Below are 25,080 nucleotides of genomic sequence, written 5' to 3' on the forward strand. Positions count from 1 at the left end.
CTGCAAGTGAAATCATTGCCCTACCCCCGTGTGAGACATGACATCCAAGGGTGAAAGTCTCCCTGACGACGTGGGAGATGATCCGTAGGGATGAATCCAGACCTTGCACCATGGGAACAACAATTATATCCTGACCAAAAGGGGGAAAGAAGTGTAACTAATAAACTGTCAGTGGCAGAGAGAGTTCAAATAGAGTTGAGAGGCTACTCTGGAGGTTGCTCTTGCACGGGCTTCAGGTAGACCTTGCTACCATCATAACCTGCCAACCCCCAACCAGGACCATTCCAGCCAATCCTAAAGAATACCTAAGGTAATATGTAAGATTCCACAAGGGTTCCAGGCACTAGAGTAACTTTCCAGAAACCTAAAACCTCCAGATGAGTCCCTGGTCTAGATAAGTCCTGAAACCTAGGCCAGCCTCTCCAGAACATCAGATAGTTCCATCTCCCTACCCCGTATTAATGACAAATCCTTCCAATATCAAAAATTTAGAATTACCATAGCCCAAACAACCCCAAAGAGAGGAATGGAAAGATCAAAGGTGATAGTGGAATTATACATAGAAGATAGGACTTAATAAATGAATATGAATGCCAAATCATTAATTGATACTCTAAATCTCCAGTATTTTAGAGCAGCTAGAAGTAGAAACCTAAAATTGTGAAATTATAACCCATGTCAAAGTCTGAAATATGTTCTACAACTAATTGTGGTGCTATGCTTGGAAATTTATAGCTTTTTTGTATATATGTTCTTTTTTCACAAAAAGAGAAGGAAAAAATGTCGATTGTGATAATAAAAAAGTATTTAAGCCCTCTAGCCTCCTATATTCTGGAGCAGCTAGAAGGGAAAATATGAGAGGATTATTTGGTAGTCCACAACAAACTCTGGGATCTATCCTGTAACCAAACCGCTTTTTTTTTTTTTTTTTTTTAAAGGAAAGACAGAGAGAAGGCAGGAAGGATAGAAGGAAGAAAGGGAAACATTTTTAAACATTTTCTTGTTTTATTGTATTCTGTTTCTCCGTTTTTGTTACATGGGCTGGGGCCGGGAATCGAACCGAGGTCCTCCGGCATAGCAGGCAAGCACTTTGCCCGCTGAGCCACCGCGGCCCGCCCCCAAACCGCTTTTTGAAGAGAGCTTTGCAAACTATTGTTTTTTTTTTTAAATTTATTTATTAATTTTAAAAAAATTAACAAATGAACTAAAACATCAACATATATAATCAGTAATTCACAGTATCATCACTTAGTTGCATATTCATTATTTCTTAGAACATTTGCATCAATTCAGAAAAAGAAATAAAAAGACAACAGAAAAAGAAATAAAATGAAAACAGAAAAAAAAGATTATACATATCATACCCCTTACCCCTCGCTTTCATTAGCATTTCATACTAAATTTATTTTAACATTTGTTCCCCCTATTAATTTATTTTTATTCCATATGTTCTATTCATCTGTTGACAAGGTAGATAAAAGGAGCATCAGACACAGAGTTTTCACAATCACACAGTCACATTGTGAAAGCTATATCATTATACAATCATCTTCAAGAAACATGGCTACTGGAAAACAGCTCTACATTTTCAGGCAGTTCCCTCCAGCCCCTCCATTACATCTGAATAACAAGGTGATACCTACTTAATGTGTAAGAATAACCTCCAGGATAACCTCTCGACTCTGTTTGGAATCTCTCAGCCACTGACACTTTGTCTCATTTCACTCTTCCCCCTTTTGGTCAAGATGGTTTTTTTCAATCCCTTAATGCTGAGTCTCAGCTCATTCTAGGGTTTTTCTCAATCCCTTGAAGCTGAGTTTCACCTTATTCTAGGATTTCTGTTCCATGTTGCCAGGAAGGTCCACACCCTGGGAGTCATGTCCCACGTAGACAGGGGGAGGATGGTGAGATTGCTTGTTGTGTTGGTTGGAGAGAGAGGCCACATCTGAGCAACAAAAGAGGCTCTCTTGGTGGTGACTCTTAGGCCTAAATTTTAAGTAAGCTTGACCTATCCTTTGTGGGGTTAAGTTTCATATAAACGAACCCCAAGACTGGCGGCTCAGCCTATAGCTTTGGTTGTCCACACTGCTTGTGAGAATATCAAGAATTCAACTTGGGAAATTTGAGTTTTCCTCCATTCTCACCATTCCCCGAAGGGGACTTTGCAAATACTTTTCCACTCACTGATCTAATCACTCTGGGATTCATTGGGGCATCACTGTGAACAAACCAACAAAATCTCATGTCCTACCTGAGATTCCAAGTACTTAAGGTGTTCAAACTATCTACATAAGTTATATTAGGAAATGCACTAGTCAAAATATAAATTTTGTACCACATAAACATTTTTTGCTTTAGTCTCACACATAAGGTGAGATTTATATTAATTACCATCTATTTACAGCACCCTGCAGTAATGACATTCCTTTGTTCTTCCTCATGTGAAAACATTTTTAAACTTTGTACATTTAGTCACTATTATTATCCGCTCTAGGCATTCCTAGATTATACCATCTCAATCTTTAACATCTATCTTTCTTTCTGATTTCGTTGATGCCCCCAGCCCTCCTTGCTCTATCATTCTCACATGCAGCTTCATTCAGTATTTTAACATAATTGTATTACAGTTAGGTAATATTGTGCTGTCCATGTCTTAGTTTTTATATTCAGTCCTTTTGCACAATCTGTATCCCTTCAGCTCCAATTACCCAATATCTTACCCTATTTCTATCTCCTTGTGGTCTCTGATACCAACGAAATATTCCAAGTTTATTCACTAATGTCAGTTCTTATCAGTGAGACCATACAATATTTGTCCTTTTGTTTTTGGCTAATCTCACTCAGCATAATGTCCTCAAGGTCCATCCATGTTGTTACATACTTCATAACTTTATTCTGTCTTAAAGCTGCATGATATTCCATCGTCTATATATACCACAGTTTGTTTAGCCACTCGTCTATTGATAGACATTTTGGCTGTTTCCATCTCTTTGCAATTGTAAATAATGCTGCTATAAACATTGGTGTGCAAATGTCTGTTTGTATCTTTGCCCTTATGTCCTTTGAGTAGATACCTAGCAATGGTATTGCCGGGTCATATGGCAAAACTATTGCTTTTTTATTTCTTTGCTTTGTATATATGTATGTTATACTATACAATAAAAAAAGTTTAAAAAAAAAAAAAGCAGCCAGAAGAAGAGAAGACACATTACAGAGGAATGAAGATAAGAATTTCAGTAGACTTCTGATGAGAAACTGTGCAAAGAGATGACAGTGAAGGGTCATTTTTTAAGTACTGAAGAAAAAAAAACCTGTTAGTTTAGAATTCTAAGCCCAGTAAAAATATCTTCTATGGTGAAATGAAGAATTTTATAGACAAAAACTGAGAAAATTTATTTTCAGTGAAGTATACTACAAAAAACTTAAAGGGAGTTCAGAGCGTTTCATTTTGTTTATTCTGCTTTGGATTTGTTGGATTTCTTGAAACCATGAATTAGTACCTTTCATCACTTCTAGCGAATTATCAACCACTCTCGAAATATCACTTCTGTTCCCTATTTACTCTTTTCATTTTGTGACTCCAATTAAAACTATGTTAGATCTTTTTTTAAAAAATTGACCATTTAAAGCAAAAATAAAAATGTATTGTGGGGGAAATCCAAGATGGCTGATTAGGGACAGTCTGGGCTCATTTCTCTCCCAGAAAAACAACTAGGGCTCAGGCAGAAACTGTCCACAACAGTGGGACAGTGGCTCTGAAGATCAGGGACAGAGCTGTGCAGCACCAGGAAACCATGTGATAAAGAGACAGGAAAGTTGCAGTGAGAAATGGTGAGTAAGCCCCTTTGCCAAGCTCCGGGTGCTCACCCCCATTCTCAGGGCAGAAAGCTTCAGGGTGTCCGATCCCTGGAATGGGGGCAGCTGCAGACTGAGAAGGCCATGGAGGTCCACTGTCCCAAGAACAGTATGGACATGGTCTAGCACTGTGCCAGTTTGTGGCTGGTAAATTTGCACTGCTACAACCTGTGGTTTCAACCTGCCTGCCTGGCATGGCTATGCTACTGTCTGGAGTTGACAGGGAGCTAAGAACTTGCCTTCTGAGGGGAATAGGTTGCAGAAGGCGCCATCTGCTGGCATGCAAGAAAAGCCCACCTCTGGAAAGACTTCTAAGACACTGGTGCGTAGAGGGCCAAGTGCTGGGCAGGCCAGGAAAGTGCACCCTTGGGTTGTGCAGTTAAAGGCTTTTAGGCATCTTTACCTGACCTTCTCCCTGGGGCCGTGTGTAACTGATGTGCTCCCCCTTTTTGGGTCCCTGCCCAACCCTGGTTAGGTAATACTAATGAACCAATTATCAAAAAAAGAACATTAACACAAATCCAATCAACAGCAAAAGCTTTGATGAGAGAGAAAATCAAACCTTCAGAATAAACTCACCAAGATGATCTGATGCCTAGGTGTCAGCAACCGCATAAGCTCTATTAAGGAACAGGAAGATAAAGCCCAGTCAATGGAGTAAATCAGAAAGTTGGAAGAGTTGCAGAATCTGGAACAACTAATCAAAGATGTTCAAACAGATCTCCTAAACAAATCCAATGAAGTAGCTAAAGAGATAGAGGAAATTAAAAGGACATTGGGTGAGCATAAGGAAGAATTTTAAAGCATGCAAAGAAAGATAGATCTTATGGGAATGAAAGGCACAGCGGATGAAATTAAAACACACTAGAAGCATACAACAGCAGATTTGAACAGGCAAAAGAAAGAATCAGCAAGCATCTGAATTGAAACAGACAAACAGAGAAAAGAATGGGAAAAATTATGCAGCAACTCTGGGAACTGACTGACAACGTGAAGAGTACAAACATTCATGTCATGGGATCCTAGAAGGAGAAGAGAAGGGGAGATGCACTGAAGGAATATTTGAGGAAATAATGGCCGAGAACTTTCTAACTCTTATAAAAGGCATTGATGTTGAGGTCCAAGAAGTGCAACGTACACCAAATAAATCTGAATAGACCTACTCCATGATACATGCTAATCAGAATGTCAGAAGCCAAAGATAAAGAATTCTGAAAGCAGCTAGAGAAAAGCGATTCATTACATACAAGGGATGCCCAATAAGACTAAGCATTGATTTCTCATAAGAAATTATAGAGGTAAAAATGCAGTAGTATGATATATTCAGGATACTGAAAGAGAAAAATGGTCAGTCATGAATTCTCTATCCACCAAACTGTCCTTCAGAAATGAGGGGGTGTTTAAGATATTCACAGATAAGCAGAAGCTGAGAAAATTTGTTAACAAGAGACCTGCCCTGCAAGGAATATTAAAGGAAGTTCTGTAGGCAGAAAAGAAAGGACAGGAGAGCGAGACTTGGAAGAAAGTGTAGATATTAAGATTATCAGTAAGGGTAACTAAAAGGGTAAAATGAGAGACAAAGATAAGATATGCCATATAAAAGGCAAAGGATAAAATGGTTGAAGTAAGTACTGCCATTACAGTAATAGCAGTGAATATTAATAGAGTAAAATCCTTGATCAAAAGACAGAATGGATAAAAAAAAAAAAAAAAGATCTATCTTTATGATGTCTACGAGAGACTCACCTGAGACCAAAGGATACAAGTAGGTTGAAAGTGAAAGGCTGGAAAAGATACCCCATGCAAACAGTATCCAAAAAAAAAAAAAAAAAGCTGGGATTGCTGTACTAACATCAGACAAAGTCCATTTTAAATGCAAAGCTGTTATAAGAGACAAAGAAGGACATTATATATTAATAAAAAGGCCAATTCACTAAGAAGAAATAGCAGTCATAAATATGTATGTACCTAACCAGGGTCCCAAAATGCAAGGTACAAATACTAGCAAAACTGAAGGGAAAAATAGATGTCTTTAGTAATAGTTGGAGACATCAATACATCACTCACATCAATAGAACATCTTGTTAGAGGATCAATAATGAAATAGAGAACTTGAATAATTTGTTAAAGGAACTCAACCTACAAAGCTTTAACAGAACGGTATACTCCAAGACAGCAAGAGTGCATTCTTCTGAAGTGCTCATGGATCATTCTCCATTTAAAAAGATTGAAATTATACAAAGGATTTTTTCTAATGATCATGGAATGAAGCTGGCAGTTAACAGATGGAGGACTGGAAAAGGCACAAATTTATGGAGGTTAAACAACACTCTGAAACTATCTAGGGTCAAATATAAATTGCGAGAGAAATCAGTAAATTTCTTGAGATGAATGGAAAGAAGAACACAGTGCATCAAAACTTACGAGATGCAGTGAAGGTAGTGTAGAGAGGGAAATTTAAAGCCCTAAATGCCTACATTAAAGAGAAAGAAAGTGCTAATATCCAAGACTTAACTACACATCTGGAGGAAATAGAAAAAGAACAGCACTCGAATCACAAAGCAAGCAGAAAGAAAAAACAAAGATTAGAACCGAAATAAATGAGATTGAGAGCAAAAAAAGCAGTAGATAGAATTAACAGAACCAAAGTGGGTTCTTTGAAAAGATCAACAAAATTGACAAGCCCTTATCTGAACTGACAAAGACAAAAAGAGGGAAGATGCAAATAAAATCAGAAATGAGAGGGAGGTCATTGCTACTGGTCCCAAAGAAATAAAAAGGATCATAAGAAGATACTATGAACAACTGTATGCCAACAAACTAGGCAACTTAGATGAAATGGACGATTTTCTAGATATACATGAACAACCCACACTGACTCCAGAAGAAACAGAAGATCTCTATAAACCAATCACAAGTAGAGATTGAAACAGCCATCAAAAATCTCCCAATAAAGAAAAGCCCAGGACTAGATGGCTTCGTAGGTAAATTCTACCAATCATTTCAAGAAAAATTAATATCAATCCTGCTGAAACTCTTCCAGAAAATTGAAGAGGTGGGAACGCTATCCCGCCGCATTCTATGAAACCAGCATCACCCTAATACCAAAACCAGATGAAAATACTATAAGAAAAGATTATAGACTAGTCTGTCTAATGAATATAGAGGCAAAAATCCTCAACAAAATACTTACAAATCAAATCCAACTACACGTTAAAAGAACAATACACCAGGATACGAGGGTAGTTCAGTGGTAGGATTCTCATTTGCCGTATGGGTAACATGGGTTCGATTCCAGAACCATGCACTTCCTCCAAAAAACAAATAAACAAAACAAATAAAAATTCAACAAATGGTGTTGCAATAACAGGATACTCACATGGAAAAAGAATGAAATGGAACCACTGCCATATAGCATACAAAAAATATGAGTTTTATCTCACGTATGCAAGGGTGGTTCAACAGAAGAAAAAAATCAGTAATATACCACATTAATAAATTGATGGAGAAGAACCAAATGATCATCTCAATTGATGCAGAAAAAAACATTTGACAAAATCCAGCATCCCTTTTTTTTCAAATGCAGTTTTATTGTGATATATTCACCTACCATACAAACCAATGAACTGTACAATCACCAGCTCACAGTATCATCACACAGTTGTGCATACAACCAGGAAGTATCCCTTCTTGATAAAGAACACTTTGAAAGATAGAAATAAAAGAAAACTTTCTCAGCTTGATAAAAGGCATTTATGAAAATCCCATTGTCAGCATCATACTCAATGGTGAAAGACTGAAAGCCTTCTCATTGAGATCAGGAATAAGACAAAGGATGCCCACGATCAGCACTGTTATTCAACTAGAAGTTCTACCTAGAGCAGTTAGGCGAGAGAAGGAAATAAAAGGCATCCAAACAGAAAAGGAAGTGATAAAATATTCACTGTTTGCGATGATACAATCCTATACCTAGAAAGTCTACCTAACTGGACAGAGCAGTCTCTTCAACAAATGTGGCTGGGAGAATTGGATATACATATTGAAAAGAATGAAAGAGGATCCCTATTTTATACCTTATACAAAAGTTAACTCAAAATGGATCAAGGGGGCTTAGTAAGGTATGTGCGTCTTAGTTCCTCCTCCAGAGCAACTACTAGGTGAACAGAAACAGTGCAGAACAGTTCCCGGGGCCACGGCAGGGAATGGACTCACAGCGTACCCCAGTCTGGACTGGCTAGTCTGACTGCGAGACTCGGCTGCAGTGAGATCCCCGAGCGGCGCGCAACTCCCCGAACAGAGGCAGCTGTTGCGGCCGGAGCACCTCCCTCCCTCCTTCCCGGGCCGGCTGAGAGTCTCGGAGAGGCAAGTTTCCCAAGCCGCGGCGGCCAGCGCCCCTCTTTTGCGGGTGGCTTCCTGGACCGGTTACGAGTCTCGGATCAGAGGGCTACCCAAGCCGCGGTGGCCCTCCCCCGCGGGCAGCTTCCGGGTCCGGTGGCGAATTCCCCAGGCCGCGGCAGCCAGCGACCGACGCACCTCCCCCGCGGGTGGCTTCCTGGTCCGGTGGCGAATTCCCCGGGCCCGCTGCGGCCGACGACCGACACCCCTCCAGGGAGAGGAGGGAATTTCCGACAGTGGCAGGGACTGGGTCCAACCAAACACCAATAGGGAAATTAATAAAGGAGCCACAGGGACCCCTCAACCCGCGGCGGCTGACGCCCCCACCACGCGCGGCCCCCCGAACCAACTGAAAGAATTGGATCGGAAATCCCCAGGCCGCGGAGAACGGTGACCGGGGGTATCCCTTCCAAACACGTGAGACAAACGTGTGCCACGAGCGCCACCTACTGGGCAGGATAAGAAAAACAGAACCCAGAGATTTCACAGAAAAACCTTACAATCTTGTTGGGTCCGACACCCAGAGAAATCTGACTAAATGCCCAGACGCCAGCAGCAGAAGATAACGGTCCACGCTCAGAAGATTGAGAATATGGCCCAGTCAAAGGAACAAACCAATAGTTCAAATGAGATACAAGAGCTGAGACAACTAATGCTGAATATACGAACAGAAATGGAAAACCTCTTCAAAAACGAAATCGATAAATTGAGGGAGGACATGAAGAAGACATGGGCTGAACAAAAAGAAGAAAGAAAAACTGAAAATACAAATCACAGAACTTATGGAAGTGAAGGATAAAGTAGAAAAGATGGAAAAAACAATGGATACCTACAATGATAGATTTAAAGAGACAGAAGATAGAATTAGTGATTTGGAGGATGGAACATCTGAATTCGAAAAAGAAACAGAAACTATCGGGAAAAGAATGGAAAAATTTGAACAGGGTATCAGGGAACTCAAGGACGATATGAACCACACAAATATAAGTGTTGTGGGTGTCCAAGAAGGAGAAGAGAAGGGAAAAGGAGGAGAAAAACTAATGGAAGAAATTATCACTGAAAACTTCCCAACTCTTATGAAAGACCTAAAATTACAGATCCAAGAAGTGCAGCGCACCCCAAAGAGATTAGACCCAAATAGGCGTTCTCCAAGACACTTACTAGTTAGAATGTCAGAGGTCAAAGAGAAAGAGGATCTTGAAAGCAGCAAGAGAAAAACAATCCATCACATACAAGGGAAACCCAATAAGACTATGTGTAGATTTCTCAGCAGAAACCATGGAAGCTAGAAGACAGTGGGATGATATATTTAAATTACTAAAAGAGAAAAACTGCCAACCAAGACTCCTATATCCAGCAAAATTATCCTTCAAAAATGAGGGAGAAATTAAAACATTCTCAGACAAAAAGTCACTGAGAGAATTTGTGACCAAGAGACCAGCTCTGCAAGAAATACTAAAGGGAGCACTAGAGTCAGATACAAAAAGACAGAAGAGAGAGGTATGGAGAAGAGTGTAGAAAGAAGGAAAGTCAGATATGATATATATAATACAAAAGGCAAAATGGTAGAGGAAAATATTATCCAAACAGTAATGACATTAAAAGTTAATGGATTGAATTCCCCAATCAAAAGACATAGATTGGCAGAATGGATTAAAAAACAGGATCCTTCCATATGCTGTCTACAGGAAACACATCTTAGACCCAAAGATAAACATGTGTTGAAAGTGAAAGGTTGGGAAAAGATATTTCATGCAAATAACAACCAGAAAAGAGCAGGAGTGGCTATACTAATATCCAACAAATTAGACTTCAAATGTAAAACAGTTAAAAGAGACAAAGAAGGACACTATATACTAATAAAAGGAACAATTCAACAAGAAGACATAACAATCATAAATATTTACGCACCGAACCAGAATGCCCCAAAATACGTGAGGAATACACTGCAAACACCGAAAAGGGAAATAGACTCATATACCATAATAGTTAGAGACTTCAATTCACCACTCTCATCAATGGAAAGAACATCTAGACAGAGGATCAATAAAGAAATAGAGAATCTGAATATTACTATAAATGAGCTAGACTTAACAGACATCTATACGACATTACATCCCACAACAGCAGGATACACCTTTTTTTCAAGTGCTCATGGATCATTCTCAAAGATAGACCATATGCTGGGTCACAAAGCAAGTCTTAACAAATTTAAAAAGATTGAAATCATACATAACATTTTCTCGGATCATAAAGGAATGAAGTTGGAAATCAATAATAGGTGGAGTGCCAGAAAATTCACAAATACGTGGAGGCTCAACAACACACCCCTAAACAACGAGTGGGTCAAAGAAGAAATTGCTAGAGAAATTAGCAAATACCTCGAGGCGAATGAAAATGAAAACACAACATTTCAAAGCTTATGGGACGCAGCAAAGGCAGTGCTAAGAGGGAAATTTATTACCCTAAATGCCTTTATCAGAAAAGAAGAAAAGGCAAAAATGCAAGAATTAACTGTCCACTTGGAAGAACTGGAGAAAGAACAGCAAACTAATCCCAAAGCAAGCAAAAGGAAAGAAATAACAAAGATTAGAGCAGAAATAAATGAAATTGAAAACATGAAAACAATAGAGAAAATCACTAAGACCAGAAGTTGGTTCTATGAGAAAATCAATAAGATTGATGGGCCCTTAGCAAGATTGACAAAAAGAAGAAGAGAGAGGATGCAAATAAATAAGATCAGAAATGGAAGAGGAGACATAACTACTGACCTCACAGAAATAAAGGAGGTAATAACAGGATACTATGAACAACTTTACGCTAATAAATACAACAATTTAGATGAAATGGACGGGTTCCTGGAAAGACATGAACAACCAACTTTGACTCAAGAAGAAATAGATGACCTCAACAAACCAATCACAAGTAAAGAAATTGAATTAGTCATTCAAAAGCTTCCTAAAAAGAAAAGTCCAGGACCAGACGGCTTCACATGTGAATTCTATCAAACATTCCAGAAAGAATTAGTACCAACTCTCCTCAAACTCTTCAAAAAAATCGAAGTGGAGGGAAAACTACCTAATTCATTCTATGAAGCCAGCATCACCCTCATACCAAAACCAGGCAAAAATATTACAAAACAATCTCTCTAATGAATATAGATGCAAAAATCCTCAATAAAATTCTAGCAAATCGTATCCAACAACACATTAAAAGAATTATACATCATGACCAAGTAGGATTCATCCCAGGTATGCAAGGATGGTTCAACATAAGAAAATCAATTAATGTAATACACCATATCAACAAATCAAAGCAGAAAAATCACATGATCATCTCAATTGATGCAGAGAAGGCGTTTGACAAGATTCAACATCCTTTCCTGTTGAAAACACTTCAAAGGATAGGAATACAAGGGAACTTCCTTAAAATGATAGAGGGAATACATGAAAAACCCACAGCTAATATCATCCTCAATGGGGAAAAATTGAAAACGTTCCCCCTAAGATCAGGAACAAGACAAGGATGTCCACTATCACCACTATTATTCAACATTGTGTTGGAGGTTCTAGCCAGAGCAATTAGACAAGAAAAGGAAATACAAGGCATCAAAATTGGAAAAGAAGAAGTAAAACTATCACTGTGCAGACGATATGATACTATACGTCAAAAACCCGGAAAAATCCACAACAAAACTACTAAAACTAATAAATGAGTAAAGCAAAGTAGCAGGTTACAAGATCAACATTCAAAAATCTGTAGCATTTCTATACACTAGCAATGAACAAGCGGAGGGGGAAATCAAGAAACGAATCCCATTTACAATTGCAACTAAAAGAATAAAATACCTAGGAATAAATTTAACTAAAGAGACCAAAAAACCTATGTAAAGAAAACTACAAAAAACTACTAAAAGAAATCACAGAAGACCTAAATAGATGGAAGGGCATACCATGTTCATGGATTGGAAGACTAAATATAGTTAAGATGTCAATCCTACCTAAATTGATTTACAGATTCAATGCAATACCAATCAAAATCCCAACAACTTATTTTTCAGAAATAGAAAAACCAATAAGCAAATTTATCTGGAAGGGCAGGGTGCCCCGAATTGCTAAAAACATCTTGAGGAAAAAAAACGAAGCTGGAGGTCTCGTGATGCCGGACTTTAAGGCATATTATGAAGCCACAGTGGTCAAAACAGCATGGTATTGGCATAAAGATAGATATATCGACCAATGGAATCGAATAGAGTGCTCAGATATAGACCCTCTCATCTATGGACATTTGATCTTTGATAAGGCAGTCAAGCCAACTCACCTGGGACAGAACAGTCTCTTCAATAAATGGTGCCTAGAGAACTGGATATCCATATGCAAAAGAATGAAAGAAGACCCATATCTCACACCCTACACAAAAGTTAACTCAAAATGTGTCAAAGATCTAAACATTAGGTCTAAGACCATAAAACAGAGGAAGATGTAGGGAGGTATCTTATGAATCTTACAATTGGAGGCAGTTTTATGGACCTTAAACCTAAAGCAAGAGCACTGAAGAAGGAAATAAATAAATGGGAACTCCTCAAAATTAAACACTTTTGTGCATCAAAGAACTTCATCAAGAAAGTAGAAAGACAGCCTACAAAATGGGAGACAATATTTGGAAATGACATATCAGATAAAGGTCTAGTGTCCAGAATTTATAAAGAGATTGTTCAACTCAACAACAAAAAGACAGCCAACCCAATTACAAAATGGGAAAAAGACTTGAACAGACACCTACCAGAAGAGGAAATACGGATGGCCAAGAGGCACATGAAGAAATGCTCAATATCCCTGGCCATTAGAGAAATGCAAATCAAAACCACAAGGAGATATCATCTCACACCCACCAGAATGGCCGTTATCAACAAAACAGAAAATGACAAGTGCTGGAGAGCATGCGGAGAAAGAGGCACACTTTTCCACTGTTGGTGGGAATGTCAAATGGTGCAACCACTGTGGAAGGCAGTTTGGCGGTTCCTCAAAAAGCTGAATATAGAATTGCCATACAACCCAGCAATACCATTGCTGGGAATCTACTCAAAGGACTTGACGGCAAAGACACAAACGGACATTTGCACACCAATGTTTATAGCAGCATTATTTACAATTGCAAAGAGATGGAAACAGCCAAAATGTCCATCAACAGAAGAGTGGCTAAACAAGCTGTGGTATATACATACGATGGAATATTATGCAGCTGTAAGACAGGATAAACTTATGAAGCATGTAATAACATGGATGGACCTAGAGAACATTATGCTGAGTGAGTCTAGCCAAAAACTAAAAGACAAATACTGTATGGTCCCAATGATGTGAATCGACATTCGAGAGTAAACTTGGAATATGTCATTGGTAACAGAGTCCAGCAGGAGTTAGAAACAGGCTAAGATAATGGGTAATTGAAGCGGAAGGGATACAGACTGTACAACAGGACTAGATACAAAAACTCAAAAATGGACAGCACAATAATACCTAATTGTAAAGTAATCGTGTTAAAACACTGAATGAAGCTGCATCCAAGCTATAGGTTTTTGTTTTGTTTTATTTTGTTTTGTTTTTTCCTTTATTACTTTTATTTTTTTCTCTATATTAACATTCTATATCTTTTTCGGTTGTGTTGCTAGTTCTTCTAAACCGATGCAAATGTACTAAGAAACGATGAACGTGCATCTATGTGATGATGTTAAGAATTACTGATTGCATATGTAGAATGGTATGATTTCTAAATGTTGGGTTAATTCCTTTTTTTCCGTTAATTAATAAAAAAAAAAAAAAGATAGCATCAAAAAAAAAATGGATCAAGGACCTAAATATAAAAGCCAGAACAATAAAACTCTTAGAAGTAAATGCTGGGAAGCATTTTCAAGATCTTGTGGTAGAAGGGGTTACTTAGACCTTATGCCCAAAGCACAAACAGCGAAAGAAAAAAATAAATAAATGGGACCACAACAGAATTGAACACTTTTGTGCTTCAAGGGACTTTGACAAGAAGGTGAAACGGCAGCCTACTCTTTGGGAGAAAGTATTTGGAAACCACATATCTGATAATGGTTCGGTATTCAAGATATATAAAGAGATCCTCCAACTCAATGATAAAAAGACAACCCAATTAAAGACAGATATAAAAGATTTGAATAGATATTTTTCTGGAGAGGATTTCCAAATACCTAAAAAGCACGTGAAAAGATGCTCAATATCACTAGCTCTTAGGGAAATGCAAATCAAAACTACAGTGAAATACTATTTTATACCTACTAGAAGCGCCACTGTTAAAAAAAAAAAGAACTGCAAGTGTTGTAGAGGATATAAAGAAATACAACATTTGTGCACTGAATTGAGTGTGGTGATGAATGCACAACTCTGAATATAATAGAAAACATTGATTGTACACTTCAGATGGATTGTATCGTATGTAAATTTATCTCAGTAAAACTCCTTTTAAAAATTGTGGGACTGTGGAATGGTACAGTTGCTGTGGAAGATAGTTTGATTGTTCCTCAGGAAGATAAGTATAGAACTGCCATGTGATCCAGCAATCCCACTACTAGTTATATATACCAAGAAGAACTGAAACCAGGGATGTAAACAGGCATCTCATACCACTGTGCATAGCTGCATTATTTACAATTGTCAAAAGATGGAAACAATGCAAGTGTCCATCAACTGATGAATGGATAAATAAAATGTGGTATGTACACGTGATGGAGTATTATGCAGCTATAAGAAGAAGTGAAGTCATGACACATGTGCCTACATGGATGAACCTTGAGGATATTATAATGAATGAATAAGTTAGACACAAGAGGGCAAATAGTGTATGACCTTACCAATATGGACTAAATATAGCTAGAAAACTCGTGGGGTTAATATCTAGAACATAGGTCACAAGAAGATAGAATGAGGGCCGAGGATGGGAGCTGATGCTTAATTTGTGCATAATGTGTAATAAGGCTGGTTATAAATGTTTGGAGATGGATAGGGGTGATAGGAGCATATTACAGTGAGTGTAACTAACAGCGATGATATGTGGGTGCGATTGTGGTTGAAAGGGGAAGTTTAGGGTTGTGTATGTCACTAGAAGGAAAGTCAGAAGATGGAACACTGGACTGTATAATGTAGTGAATCCCCTTCAGGATGAATATATTCTAGAATTGAGTGTGGTGATGAATGCACAACTCTGTGAATATACTAGAAGACATTATACACTTCAGATGGATTGTATGGTATGTAAATTTATCTCAGTAAAACTGCTTTTAAAAAATGTATTGTGGGGGATGTGAGGGTAGTTCAGTGGTAAAATTCTCACCTGCCATGTGGGAGACCTGGCTTTGATTCCCGGCTCATGCACTTCCCAAAAACAAATAAACCAACCAACAAATGATGCTGCAAAAATGGGACACTCACAAGAAAAAGAATGAAATGTGACCCCAGCCATACAGCATACAAGAAAGAAGTATTGTGGTATTTATAATACTTGTAGAGGAATATTAAAGACAAAAATAGCACAGCAGATGAGAGGGAAGAAATGGAATTGCATTTCTTTTAAGATTCTTTACTTGAGATAGTATAATGTTATTTGAAGGTAAACCAATAAGTTAAAGATACATATTATATTCAGAAAAATCTCTGATCAGGGACAAAAAGAAAAATTAATTGCCAGTATCAGCAATGAGAAAGTGAATATTGCTATAGATCCTACAGACACTGAAAGAATACTAAGAATATTATGAGTGATTTTATGCCAATAAATTTGACAATTTAAACAATATGAACAAATTCCTTGATAAACACAAACCACCAAAGCCCACTATTTTAAAAAATTTCTGGATAAGGAGTTGACTGAGTATTGTGTTTATTTCCTAGATAAGGGACTCCACTACATTATTTGAAGAGGGAAAATATTGGCACTGCTTTTCTTCTGTCATCATTGAAGCCTCACTCTCTGATCAAGTTTAGAGATATCTTCTTACAACATATGACACACAGGTATGCCACTATAAAATTATAATTTGCATCACTTTCTTTCTTAAGCTGTTACATTTTGCTTTGCATAAAAGTAATTCACTTCAGAAACATTGTGAACTTGCTCATTTTTGGCTTTTGCAATTTTATTCTTCAACAGATATATCTGAAGACCTTCTACATACATAGCACTGTATTTGGGGTTGTGTCTGATCTCATTTTTATTTTCATTTTTTCAACCAGCATTTAACTTTGAGAGTAATAGACATTACACCTGATGATCCAGTAATCATTAATATATTTTTGTAAACAAAGAAGAGTGTCCTGTGTCTCTGCTTCCATAGGCCCACCATCTAAGAGCTCTCGACCCTCCCTTCCCTAGAAGGGTGCCCACTGCCTTGAAGACACTTGATTTGGCAGAGTGCTGTGTCTTTTGATACAAGAACCGTTTGCTCTATAACTATCTTTTCTAAAGAGTTTTAAGGGAAACAAAATGCCTTATGTTTTTTTATTTAATTTTTTCATTTTTTTTAAATAACCAAAAAACACCAAACACAAATATTCCTAACTTTTGATCATTCCGTTCTACATATATAATCAGTAATTCACAATATCATCACATAGTTGCATATTCATCATCATGATAATTTCCCAGAACATTTGCATCAATTCAGAAAAAGAAATAAAAAAGACAACAGGAAAATAAAACAAAAACAGAAAAAAAAGTTTACATACCATACCCCTTTCCCCTCCCTTTCATTGATCACTAGCATTTCAAACTAAATTTATTTAACATTTGTTCCCCCTATTATTTATTTTTATTCCATATGTTCTACTCGTCTGTTGACAAGGTAGATAAAAGGAGCATCATACACAAGGTTTTCACAATCACACCGTCATATTGTAAAAGCTGTATCATTATACAGTCATCTTCAAGAAACATGGCTACTGGAACACAGCTCTACATTTTCAGGTAGTTCCCTCTAGCCTCTCCACTACATCTTAACTAACAAGGTGATATCTATTTAATGCGTAAGAATAACCTCCAGGATAACCTCTTGACTCTGTTTGGAATCTCTCAGCCATTGACGCTTTATTTTGTCTCATTTCACTCTTCCCCCTTTTGGTCGAGGTTTTCTCAATCCCCTGATGCTGAGTCTCAGCTAATTCTAGGGGTTTTCTCAATCCCTTGATGCTGAGTCTCATTCTAGGATTTCTGTCCCACATTGCCAGGAAAGTCCACACCCTTGCAATTCATGTCCCATGTAGACGGGGAGGGTGGTGAGTTTGCTTGTTGTGTTGGCTGGAGAGAGAGGCCACAGCTGAGCAACAAAAGAGGTTCTCTTGGGGGTGACTCTTAGGCCTAATTTTAAGTAGGCTTGACCTATCCTTTGTGGGGTTAAGTTTCGTATGAACAAACCCCAAGACTGGAGGCTCAGCCTATAGCTTTGGTTGTCCACACTGCTTGTGAGAATATCAAGAATTCAACTTGGGGAAGTTGAATTTCTTCCCTTTCTCACCATTCCCTGAAGGGGACTTGGCAAATACTTATTCGCTGTTCAAATCAGTCTGGGATTTATCGGGACATCACTCTGGACAAACCAACAAAATCTCATATCCTACTCAAGGTTCAATATACTTATGGTGTTCAATTAAGCTGTCTACAGAAGTTATATTACGAAATGCACTAGTCAAAATATAAATTTTGTGCCAAATAAGCATTTTTAAAATGCCTTATGTTTTACCTTCTAGTTTGTGATTGGGTAGCATTTTGTACTTGAAATTTAAAACTCTTTAACACATTAGGAACATTAAAATGAACATAAAATGGGTTTGAAATGTTTGCGCACTAAGTGAGATTTAATATATAGCTATTTTTTTTGTCCATTGAAAAATACAAAGAGAACTGCTTTTTAAAATTTCATCTAAAATCACAGTGCCATCACATACCAGTCAGTTTTCCCCAGTAGTCTCAGTATTTTACAGTTTGTTTGGAATAAGTCCAAACAATTGCAGTTGGTTGATGTCTCTTAAGGGTAAGTATTCCAGCTCCCTATCCTTTTTTTCTTATGTTTTGTTGTTGGTCAGCTCCTACCTCTAAAACAACAGGTTAAATTGGTGAATCTGCAAAAGAGATTGGATGGAGCACAAAGATAAGAACCAACACTTTTCAAAATCTTATGTTTTGTTCTAAAGTTGTATTTAAACATTGTAATCCACCCCTTAATATACCATGTTTTATGCTTTTCATTCATATCTTCAAGTAAATTTAAAGCTTCAGAAAAATAAACCTGATCACACTTACTGCATCTTGCTCCCTCATGTAGCCTGGGGGCCTCGAGTCCAGCTTAGTGAGTTTGGCCCAAAAGCAGCATCCACCTGGAAATATGCTACCCACTCTCTCAGGTCAAGGGCACTGAGCAAGGGGCCTCAGCCCTGGGCGCCTCCTCCTCCTTCCTTTCCAGAAGAAATACCCTAGGCCTAGGCCTGAAACAGGTACAGCCTTTCAGCACATAGTAGGGTTAAATGAATTATTTCAGAAAACCCTAAATCATAGTTACCAAGGGATGTAGGCAGTGCTGGGTTATAATAGCTATCCTTTTCCTAATTTTAAGACCAAGTTCTATACTTTGATTTAATCCGGTTCTTTTCTAGTTATCTGCCTGTCTATCTCTCTCACTCTCACACACATATACCCCTGAGTGGGGCTTTTCATGTGTGATTATGATCTGCAGATTTGTTAGCCATGTCCTCCTCTACAACAGAACATGTGGCATCACGTGTCATGAAAAGAGTCAGTGTGTGGAAAGCTATGCATGAATATGATTTCCAGAAAATGTTTGTATAAACAGAACACACCTGTTTGTTTATGACCTTCTCCTTTATTGGCCTCCCTTGGATGATGCTTGTAGTGTCCCTGCTGAGATGAGGTTTAGTTTTTTTTTCTGCATGTACATTTTGTTTAGTCTTTCTTATTGACATTAGCCATTTTCCTTATCTGAGATTTCCCGTTTTTGGTTTTCACTGGGCTTTCCAGCTCTTGGAACACTCTTTTGTCAGCAGATGTGCTTTTGTTTCCAGTTTCTAATCTGCAATTAGACTGTAGCTCAATAAATTACAGAGGTATAGAACATAAAATAAATCATTAGAGGAATGGAGGTATAGAGGCAAGTGGAAAGGATCCCAGCCCAGCTCTACTGTGCTTCTCAATACAGAGTTGTCTCAACTGTGAGAGCGAGGCTTCCTGAGTAGTTGCTAACCAAAATTTTATGAGCTATTTTCTCACGGAATTAAATGAGAGATTTTTCTTTCCTTTGAGTTAAATATGGCCTCAAAATATAACAAACTTATGCCTAAAATGTAACAAATTGTAAATAATGTAATAATGTAGTAATAATTCTACTCAGAGGGAACTGAGATTGGAATATGAGAGCCAAGAATGCAGATTTGTGGTGAGTCTGGTGGTCCTTGGGTGTATGGGCCTGGGACAACCAGCCCCAAGGCCACTGCTTTTGGATATTTTCTGGTCATGGCTCCTCCTTAGCTCCTCAGAGTATACCAAATTAGGTGTCATTTCTTAGTCACATGATTTTCCTTTTTGTGGTTTCCTCTGCCCTCTGTTTGCTTAAATTCATCTGTTGTTACTATTCAGCAATAAATACTTCACTCTGTGGGTGGCAGCCAACATTCTCTTTCCAAATCCCTTGCTCAAATGAAGGTGAGGTATTGGCATGGCCCTGCAGCCACCTCCCATGTCTGACTTGCCATGCTAACCAGAGGCACATGTGCTCAGTCTCTGGGCCTCTGAGCCTCTGCAGTTCTTCCCTAAATTAGGTTATTAAATGTTAGTCAGCAAGTCCCTTTAAAGCTGCCTCCATCGCCATCTCTTTAATACATTTGACTTAATTTGCATAATTTTCATCAGCAACATAATAATTTTAAGTTCTGTGGAATTTCATAAATTTATATTTGATACATCTACATTTTAGGATAAAGGTAGAATTTCACTATTTTTAAGCCTACATATATATAATAGCAAGTAAAATAAAGGTATTTATATTTAAATCAAGAAATCTACTCAAGGATTTCTACAATTTTCAATTTTTGAATGGTCCAAAGATATAACTTTGCCAATTTATCACCTCTTCTGGCAATCAGCCTACATGTGAAACACAAGAGGAATTCCTGGCTGGATATGAAAACAAGATAGAGTCGCAGACAAGAAATTACTGTCAAGTATTTTAGGAAAATTCAGCCTGCTGGTATTCTTGCTTTCAATTTTATAGGTCTGTTTTAGAGAACTGTAATAAGAACTGAGGAGCTTTATATGTAAATTGATTTTCTGTTTGGGGGCCTTTGTACCTGCTTTTTCCTTTGGAATTGTACTTGTAGTAGACATCACTTAGGTGCCTGAGGTCAAGGTATGGCTGGCTCCAATTGTGACCCCCTATAGTCTGTGCCACCAGTCCTTCTGATCCTTGATTGATTTCAGCCATTATCTTCTTTGCCACTTGACTTTTATTTCACTGCATTTGGTTGAAAATATTATTCCTTCAAGTTTAGCTTTTCATTGCCTTCTGATAGCTTTATTCTTCTTCACTCTTCTAGTAAAATACTTAGTTATGACAATATGAAGTTCTTTGGATTTTGAATAAACATATTACATTTTACATATAAATTTGAACAAACATATTACATTAGGCGCAAATGTGCTGGTCATTTTTTTTTCTATTATTATTGCTCTTTGAGTTTGGTGAGGGGTGGTTACCTGGCTGTGTATAATGAGGAGAAGGCTCTGAATGTCTCTCCTTTATTAGACTTTTTGATTTCTAGTTTTTAAAAATTATGAATTATTAAAACAAATTCACATAATATAAAATACACCATTTTAACCATTTAAAGTGCACAATTCAGTGGTTCTAGTATTTTCACAGTACTGTTGCAGAGTCACCATCACTGTCAAATTTCAGAACATTTTCATCACCCCAAAAGAAATCCTGTACTCATTGCCCAATCCCTCTTCACTAGTAGCCCCCTGCAACTCCTCTGTTTCTGTGGTTTTGTCTATTCTGGACGTTTCATATATATGGAAGTATATAATATGTGACCTTTTGTCTTCTTTCACGTAGCATTCTGTTGTAGTATCCATGTTGTAGTATGTGTCGGTACATCATTTCTTTTTATGGCTGAATAATATTCCATCATATGGATAAACTAAATTTTGTTTATGTACCCATTACCTGATAGATATTTGGGTTACTTCCATTTTTTGGCTATTATGAATAATGCTGCTGTAAACATCTGTGTATACGTTTTTGTTTGATATTTTAAGAAACTACCAAACGGTTTTCTACAGTGGCTGTACCATTTTACATTTCCACTAGCACTGTATGAGGGTTCCAGATCCTCTACATCCTTGCCAACATTTATTTTCCTTTAAAAATAAATTATAGGGCAGGCCATGGTGGCTCGGCAGTTGAAGCTCACCCGTCATGCTGGAGACTCAGATTTGATTTCTGGTGCCTGCCTATACAAAAAAAAAAAAAAAAAATTATGGCTGTACTAGTGTGTATAAAGTAAAGTATACCTCATTGTGGTTTTAATTTGCATTTCTCTAATGTTGAATGATATTGAGCACCTTTCTGTGTGCTTATTGACCATTTTTCACAAGTCCTTTGCCAATTTTTTATTGGGTTGTTGGTCTTCTTATTGAGTTATGTATTCTTCATCTATTCTGTATACTCAACCTTTAGAATTATATGGTTTGCACATATTTTCTTCCATTCTGTGAGTTGTCTTTTCACTTTCTTGATCATGTCCTTTGATATACAAAAGTTTTTAGTTTTAATTAAACCCAATTTATTTTTTCTTTTGTTCCTTGCACTGGGTTTAGTTTTTGCTCTTTATTAGTTTCTTAAGGTGGAAGTTTGGGTTATTGAGATATATAGAGAGATCTTTCTTTTCTTAATGTCATTATTTATAGCAATAAAATGCTTTCTGAGCACTACTTTCACTACTTTGGTGTGTAGTGTTTGCATTTTCATTTATTTCAAAGCATTTTCTAATTTCCCTTCAATTTCTTCTTTGACTTATTGTTTGACCCACTTAGGAAAGGGAAAATATTTCCGTATATTTTCAGACTTTCCAGGTTCCTTCTGTTACTGATTTCTAATTTCATTCCCCTTGTGATTGGAGAGCATCTTTTGTATTATGTCATTCTTTTAAAATTTATTGAGACTTGTTTTGTGGCCTCACTGTGGTCTATCCTGGAGAATGTTCTGTGTGCACTTGAGAGGGATGTATATTCTGCTGCTGCATGTGTCTGCTAAGTCTAGTTGGTTATACTGTTGTTCAAGGCTTCTATTTTCTTAATGATTTTTTTCTCTAGTTTTTCTGTCTATTATTGAACAGAGAGTATTAAAGTCCCTCAGCTATTAATGTTGAAGTGTCTATTCCTATCAGTTTTTACTTTGTTTATTTTTGGGCTCTGTTGTTGGGTGGATATATGTTTATAATTATTGTATCTTCTTTATGGAGTGACCCTAATATCATTATATAATGTTCTTCTTGTCACTTGTAACCAATTTTGTCTTAAAGACTATTTTGTCTGATATAAACATAGCTATTTTCGCTCTCCTTTGGCTACTGTTTACATAAAGTATCTTTTTTGTTCTTTTACTTTCAATCTGTTTGTGTCTTTGAATCTAAAGTAAGTCTGTTGTAGATCATGATTTTTAAATCCACTTTGCCAATCTCTGCTTATTAATTGGTGGAGTTTAGTTCATTTACATTTACTGTAACTAGTTCTAAAAAGTTTTATCTTTTTTGCTCCTCAAATCCTCCATTGCTGTCTTCATTTGTGTTAAATAGATATTTCCAGTGCTCCATTTTAGTTCCCTTGTTTCTTTTATTATATATTTTTAGGTCTGTTTTTTAGTTTTTATCCTGGGGATTACCGTTAGCATCTTAATATGTAAAAATCTAGTATGGATTCATGTAACTTAATTTTCATAGTGTATAAAAGCTTTCTTTCTGTATAGCTCTATCCACCTGCCCCCTTTATGCTGTTATTGTCACAAATTACATCTTTATATATTGTTTGCAAATCAGTTTAGATTTATAATTATTGTTTATATACTTGCCTTTTATATCAGATAGGAAAAAAGGAATTACAAACAAAAAATACATTGACTTTTTAAAGCACATTTAAACTTTTTTTATTGTTAATGTAACATATATACAAACAAAGAAAAAGTAGTGATTTTCAAAGTACACTTCAACAGGCAGTTCCAGAACAGATTTCAGAGTTTGTTATGGGTTACCATTCCACTATTTCAGATTTTTCCTTCTAACTGCTAATACTAACTTTTATATTTGCCCATATAGTTACCTTTTCTGGTGTTCTTTATTTTTTCATTTTAATACTGACCACGGTCCTATCATTTCAGCCTGAAGGACTCCTTTTAGTATTTCTTATAGAGTATTTCTACTGACCACCTCTCTCAGTTTATCTGGGAATGTCTTCATTTCTCCTCCTTTTTTTTAATGAATGACTGGATGTCAAATTCTTGGTTGATAGTGTTTTTCTTTCAGCAGTTTGAGTATGTTATTCCAGTGCCTCTTGGCCTCCATGGGTTCTGATGAAAAATCATGTATTCATCTTTTTGAGGCTCTCTTTTATGTGATAAGTTGCCGCTCTCACTGCTTTCAGGATTGTCTTTGTCTTTCAAAAGTTTGATTATGTGTTTTTATGTGGCTCTCTTGGAGTTTATCCTACTTGAAGTTCATTGAGTTTCTTGGATGTGCAGAACAACGTTTTTCATCAAATTTGGGAAGTTTTTGGCCATTATATCTCAGGTATTGTTTTTGCCCCTTTTTCTCTTCTCCTTTGGGAACTCCCATTATGTGTGTGAAAATATGCTTGATAGTGTCACTTATGTGACAGAACAGTGTGGAGCACTAGCTTGTACAGTTGGACCTTCTATAACCTGAAAACCAGCAGTTCCTCCCCACTCTAGATGTGGAGTCCAGGACAGGGGTTGGCAAGTTTTTTCTTGTAAAAGGAAAGATAGCAAATATTTTAGACTTTGTGGACCACACACTGTCTCTGTCATGTGTTCTTATTTGTTTTGTTTATTTTTATAATCCTTTAAAAATATAGCAGGCATTCTTGACTCAAAGGCCTTCCAGGCAACAATGTGGCCCACAGCGCTTAGGCGATTAACCTGTCTGCAGGTATATGTTCTAGAGCATATCTCATATCTCAGTGTGTGCCCAGACAGCGTGTGCCAACATGTCCAGAGCAGCACTGTGACTGATGGCAGAAATGGGGGGACACTGCAATAAGAAAACATATGAGTGCATTGGAAAATTTTATAAAGTAGCAAAAGTGAATGGAGCATATCTACACTCCACAAACATAGATAAATATTTATGATACTGATGGTGAAAGGAAGTCCCAGAGGACTACGTGTGGTTTCATTTTTATGAAATTCAAAAACAAGCAAAAACATATCTATCTGTATTGTTTATGGAAAAGGATATGTATGATAGCAAGAGAGTAATGAACACAAAGTGTTATTGCTTTGTGGTTACATTTGCGGAGAAGCAGGAGGGGATAGGCTGAGGAAGGAGCACACGGAGATTCTGGACATTCTGCGGGTCTTAGGTTCTGGAATTCATTTCCTTGTTGTACTTCATACCTTGCATATGTATTGCACATGAACTTTTGTGTGTGTCACATATCACATTATGTACTTTTTTTGAAAGGCGAGAAAGAATACCTGCCAGGGAGGTCTTAGAACCCATCCGCCGACTGTCCTCC

General features: G+C 37.3%; 1 protein-coding gene across 16 annotated transcripts in view; it reads left to right on the top strand.

Moving 5' to 3' along the window:
* TRAF3 (TNF receptor associated factor 3) overlaps positions 1-25,080 on the top strand; it is a 187,872-nt gene that overhangs the window by 105,592 nt on the left and 57,200 nt on the right. For 9 of the 16 annotated variants that reach the window (XM_077123635.1, XM_077123637.1, XM_077123636.1 and 6 more), the window contains one exon: positions 16,158-16,280. The exons of the other annotated variants lie outside the window; for them this stretch is intronic. The gene's annotated coding sequence lies outside the window, so the exon portion shown is untranslated. The remainder of the gene's footprint in view (positions 1-16,157; positions 16,281-25,080) is intronic. 16 annotated transcript variants of the gene reach the window in all.

Source organism: Tamandua tetradactyla, chromosome 12 (assembly GCF_023851605.1).
Source record: "Tamandua tetradactyla isolate mTamTet1 chromosome 12, mTamTet1.pri, whole genome shotgun sequence".
NCBI classification, from domain to species: Eukaryota; Metazoa; Chordata; class Mammalia; order Pilosa; family Myrmecophagidae; genus Tamandua; species Tamandua tetradactyla.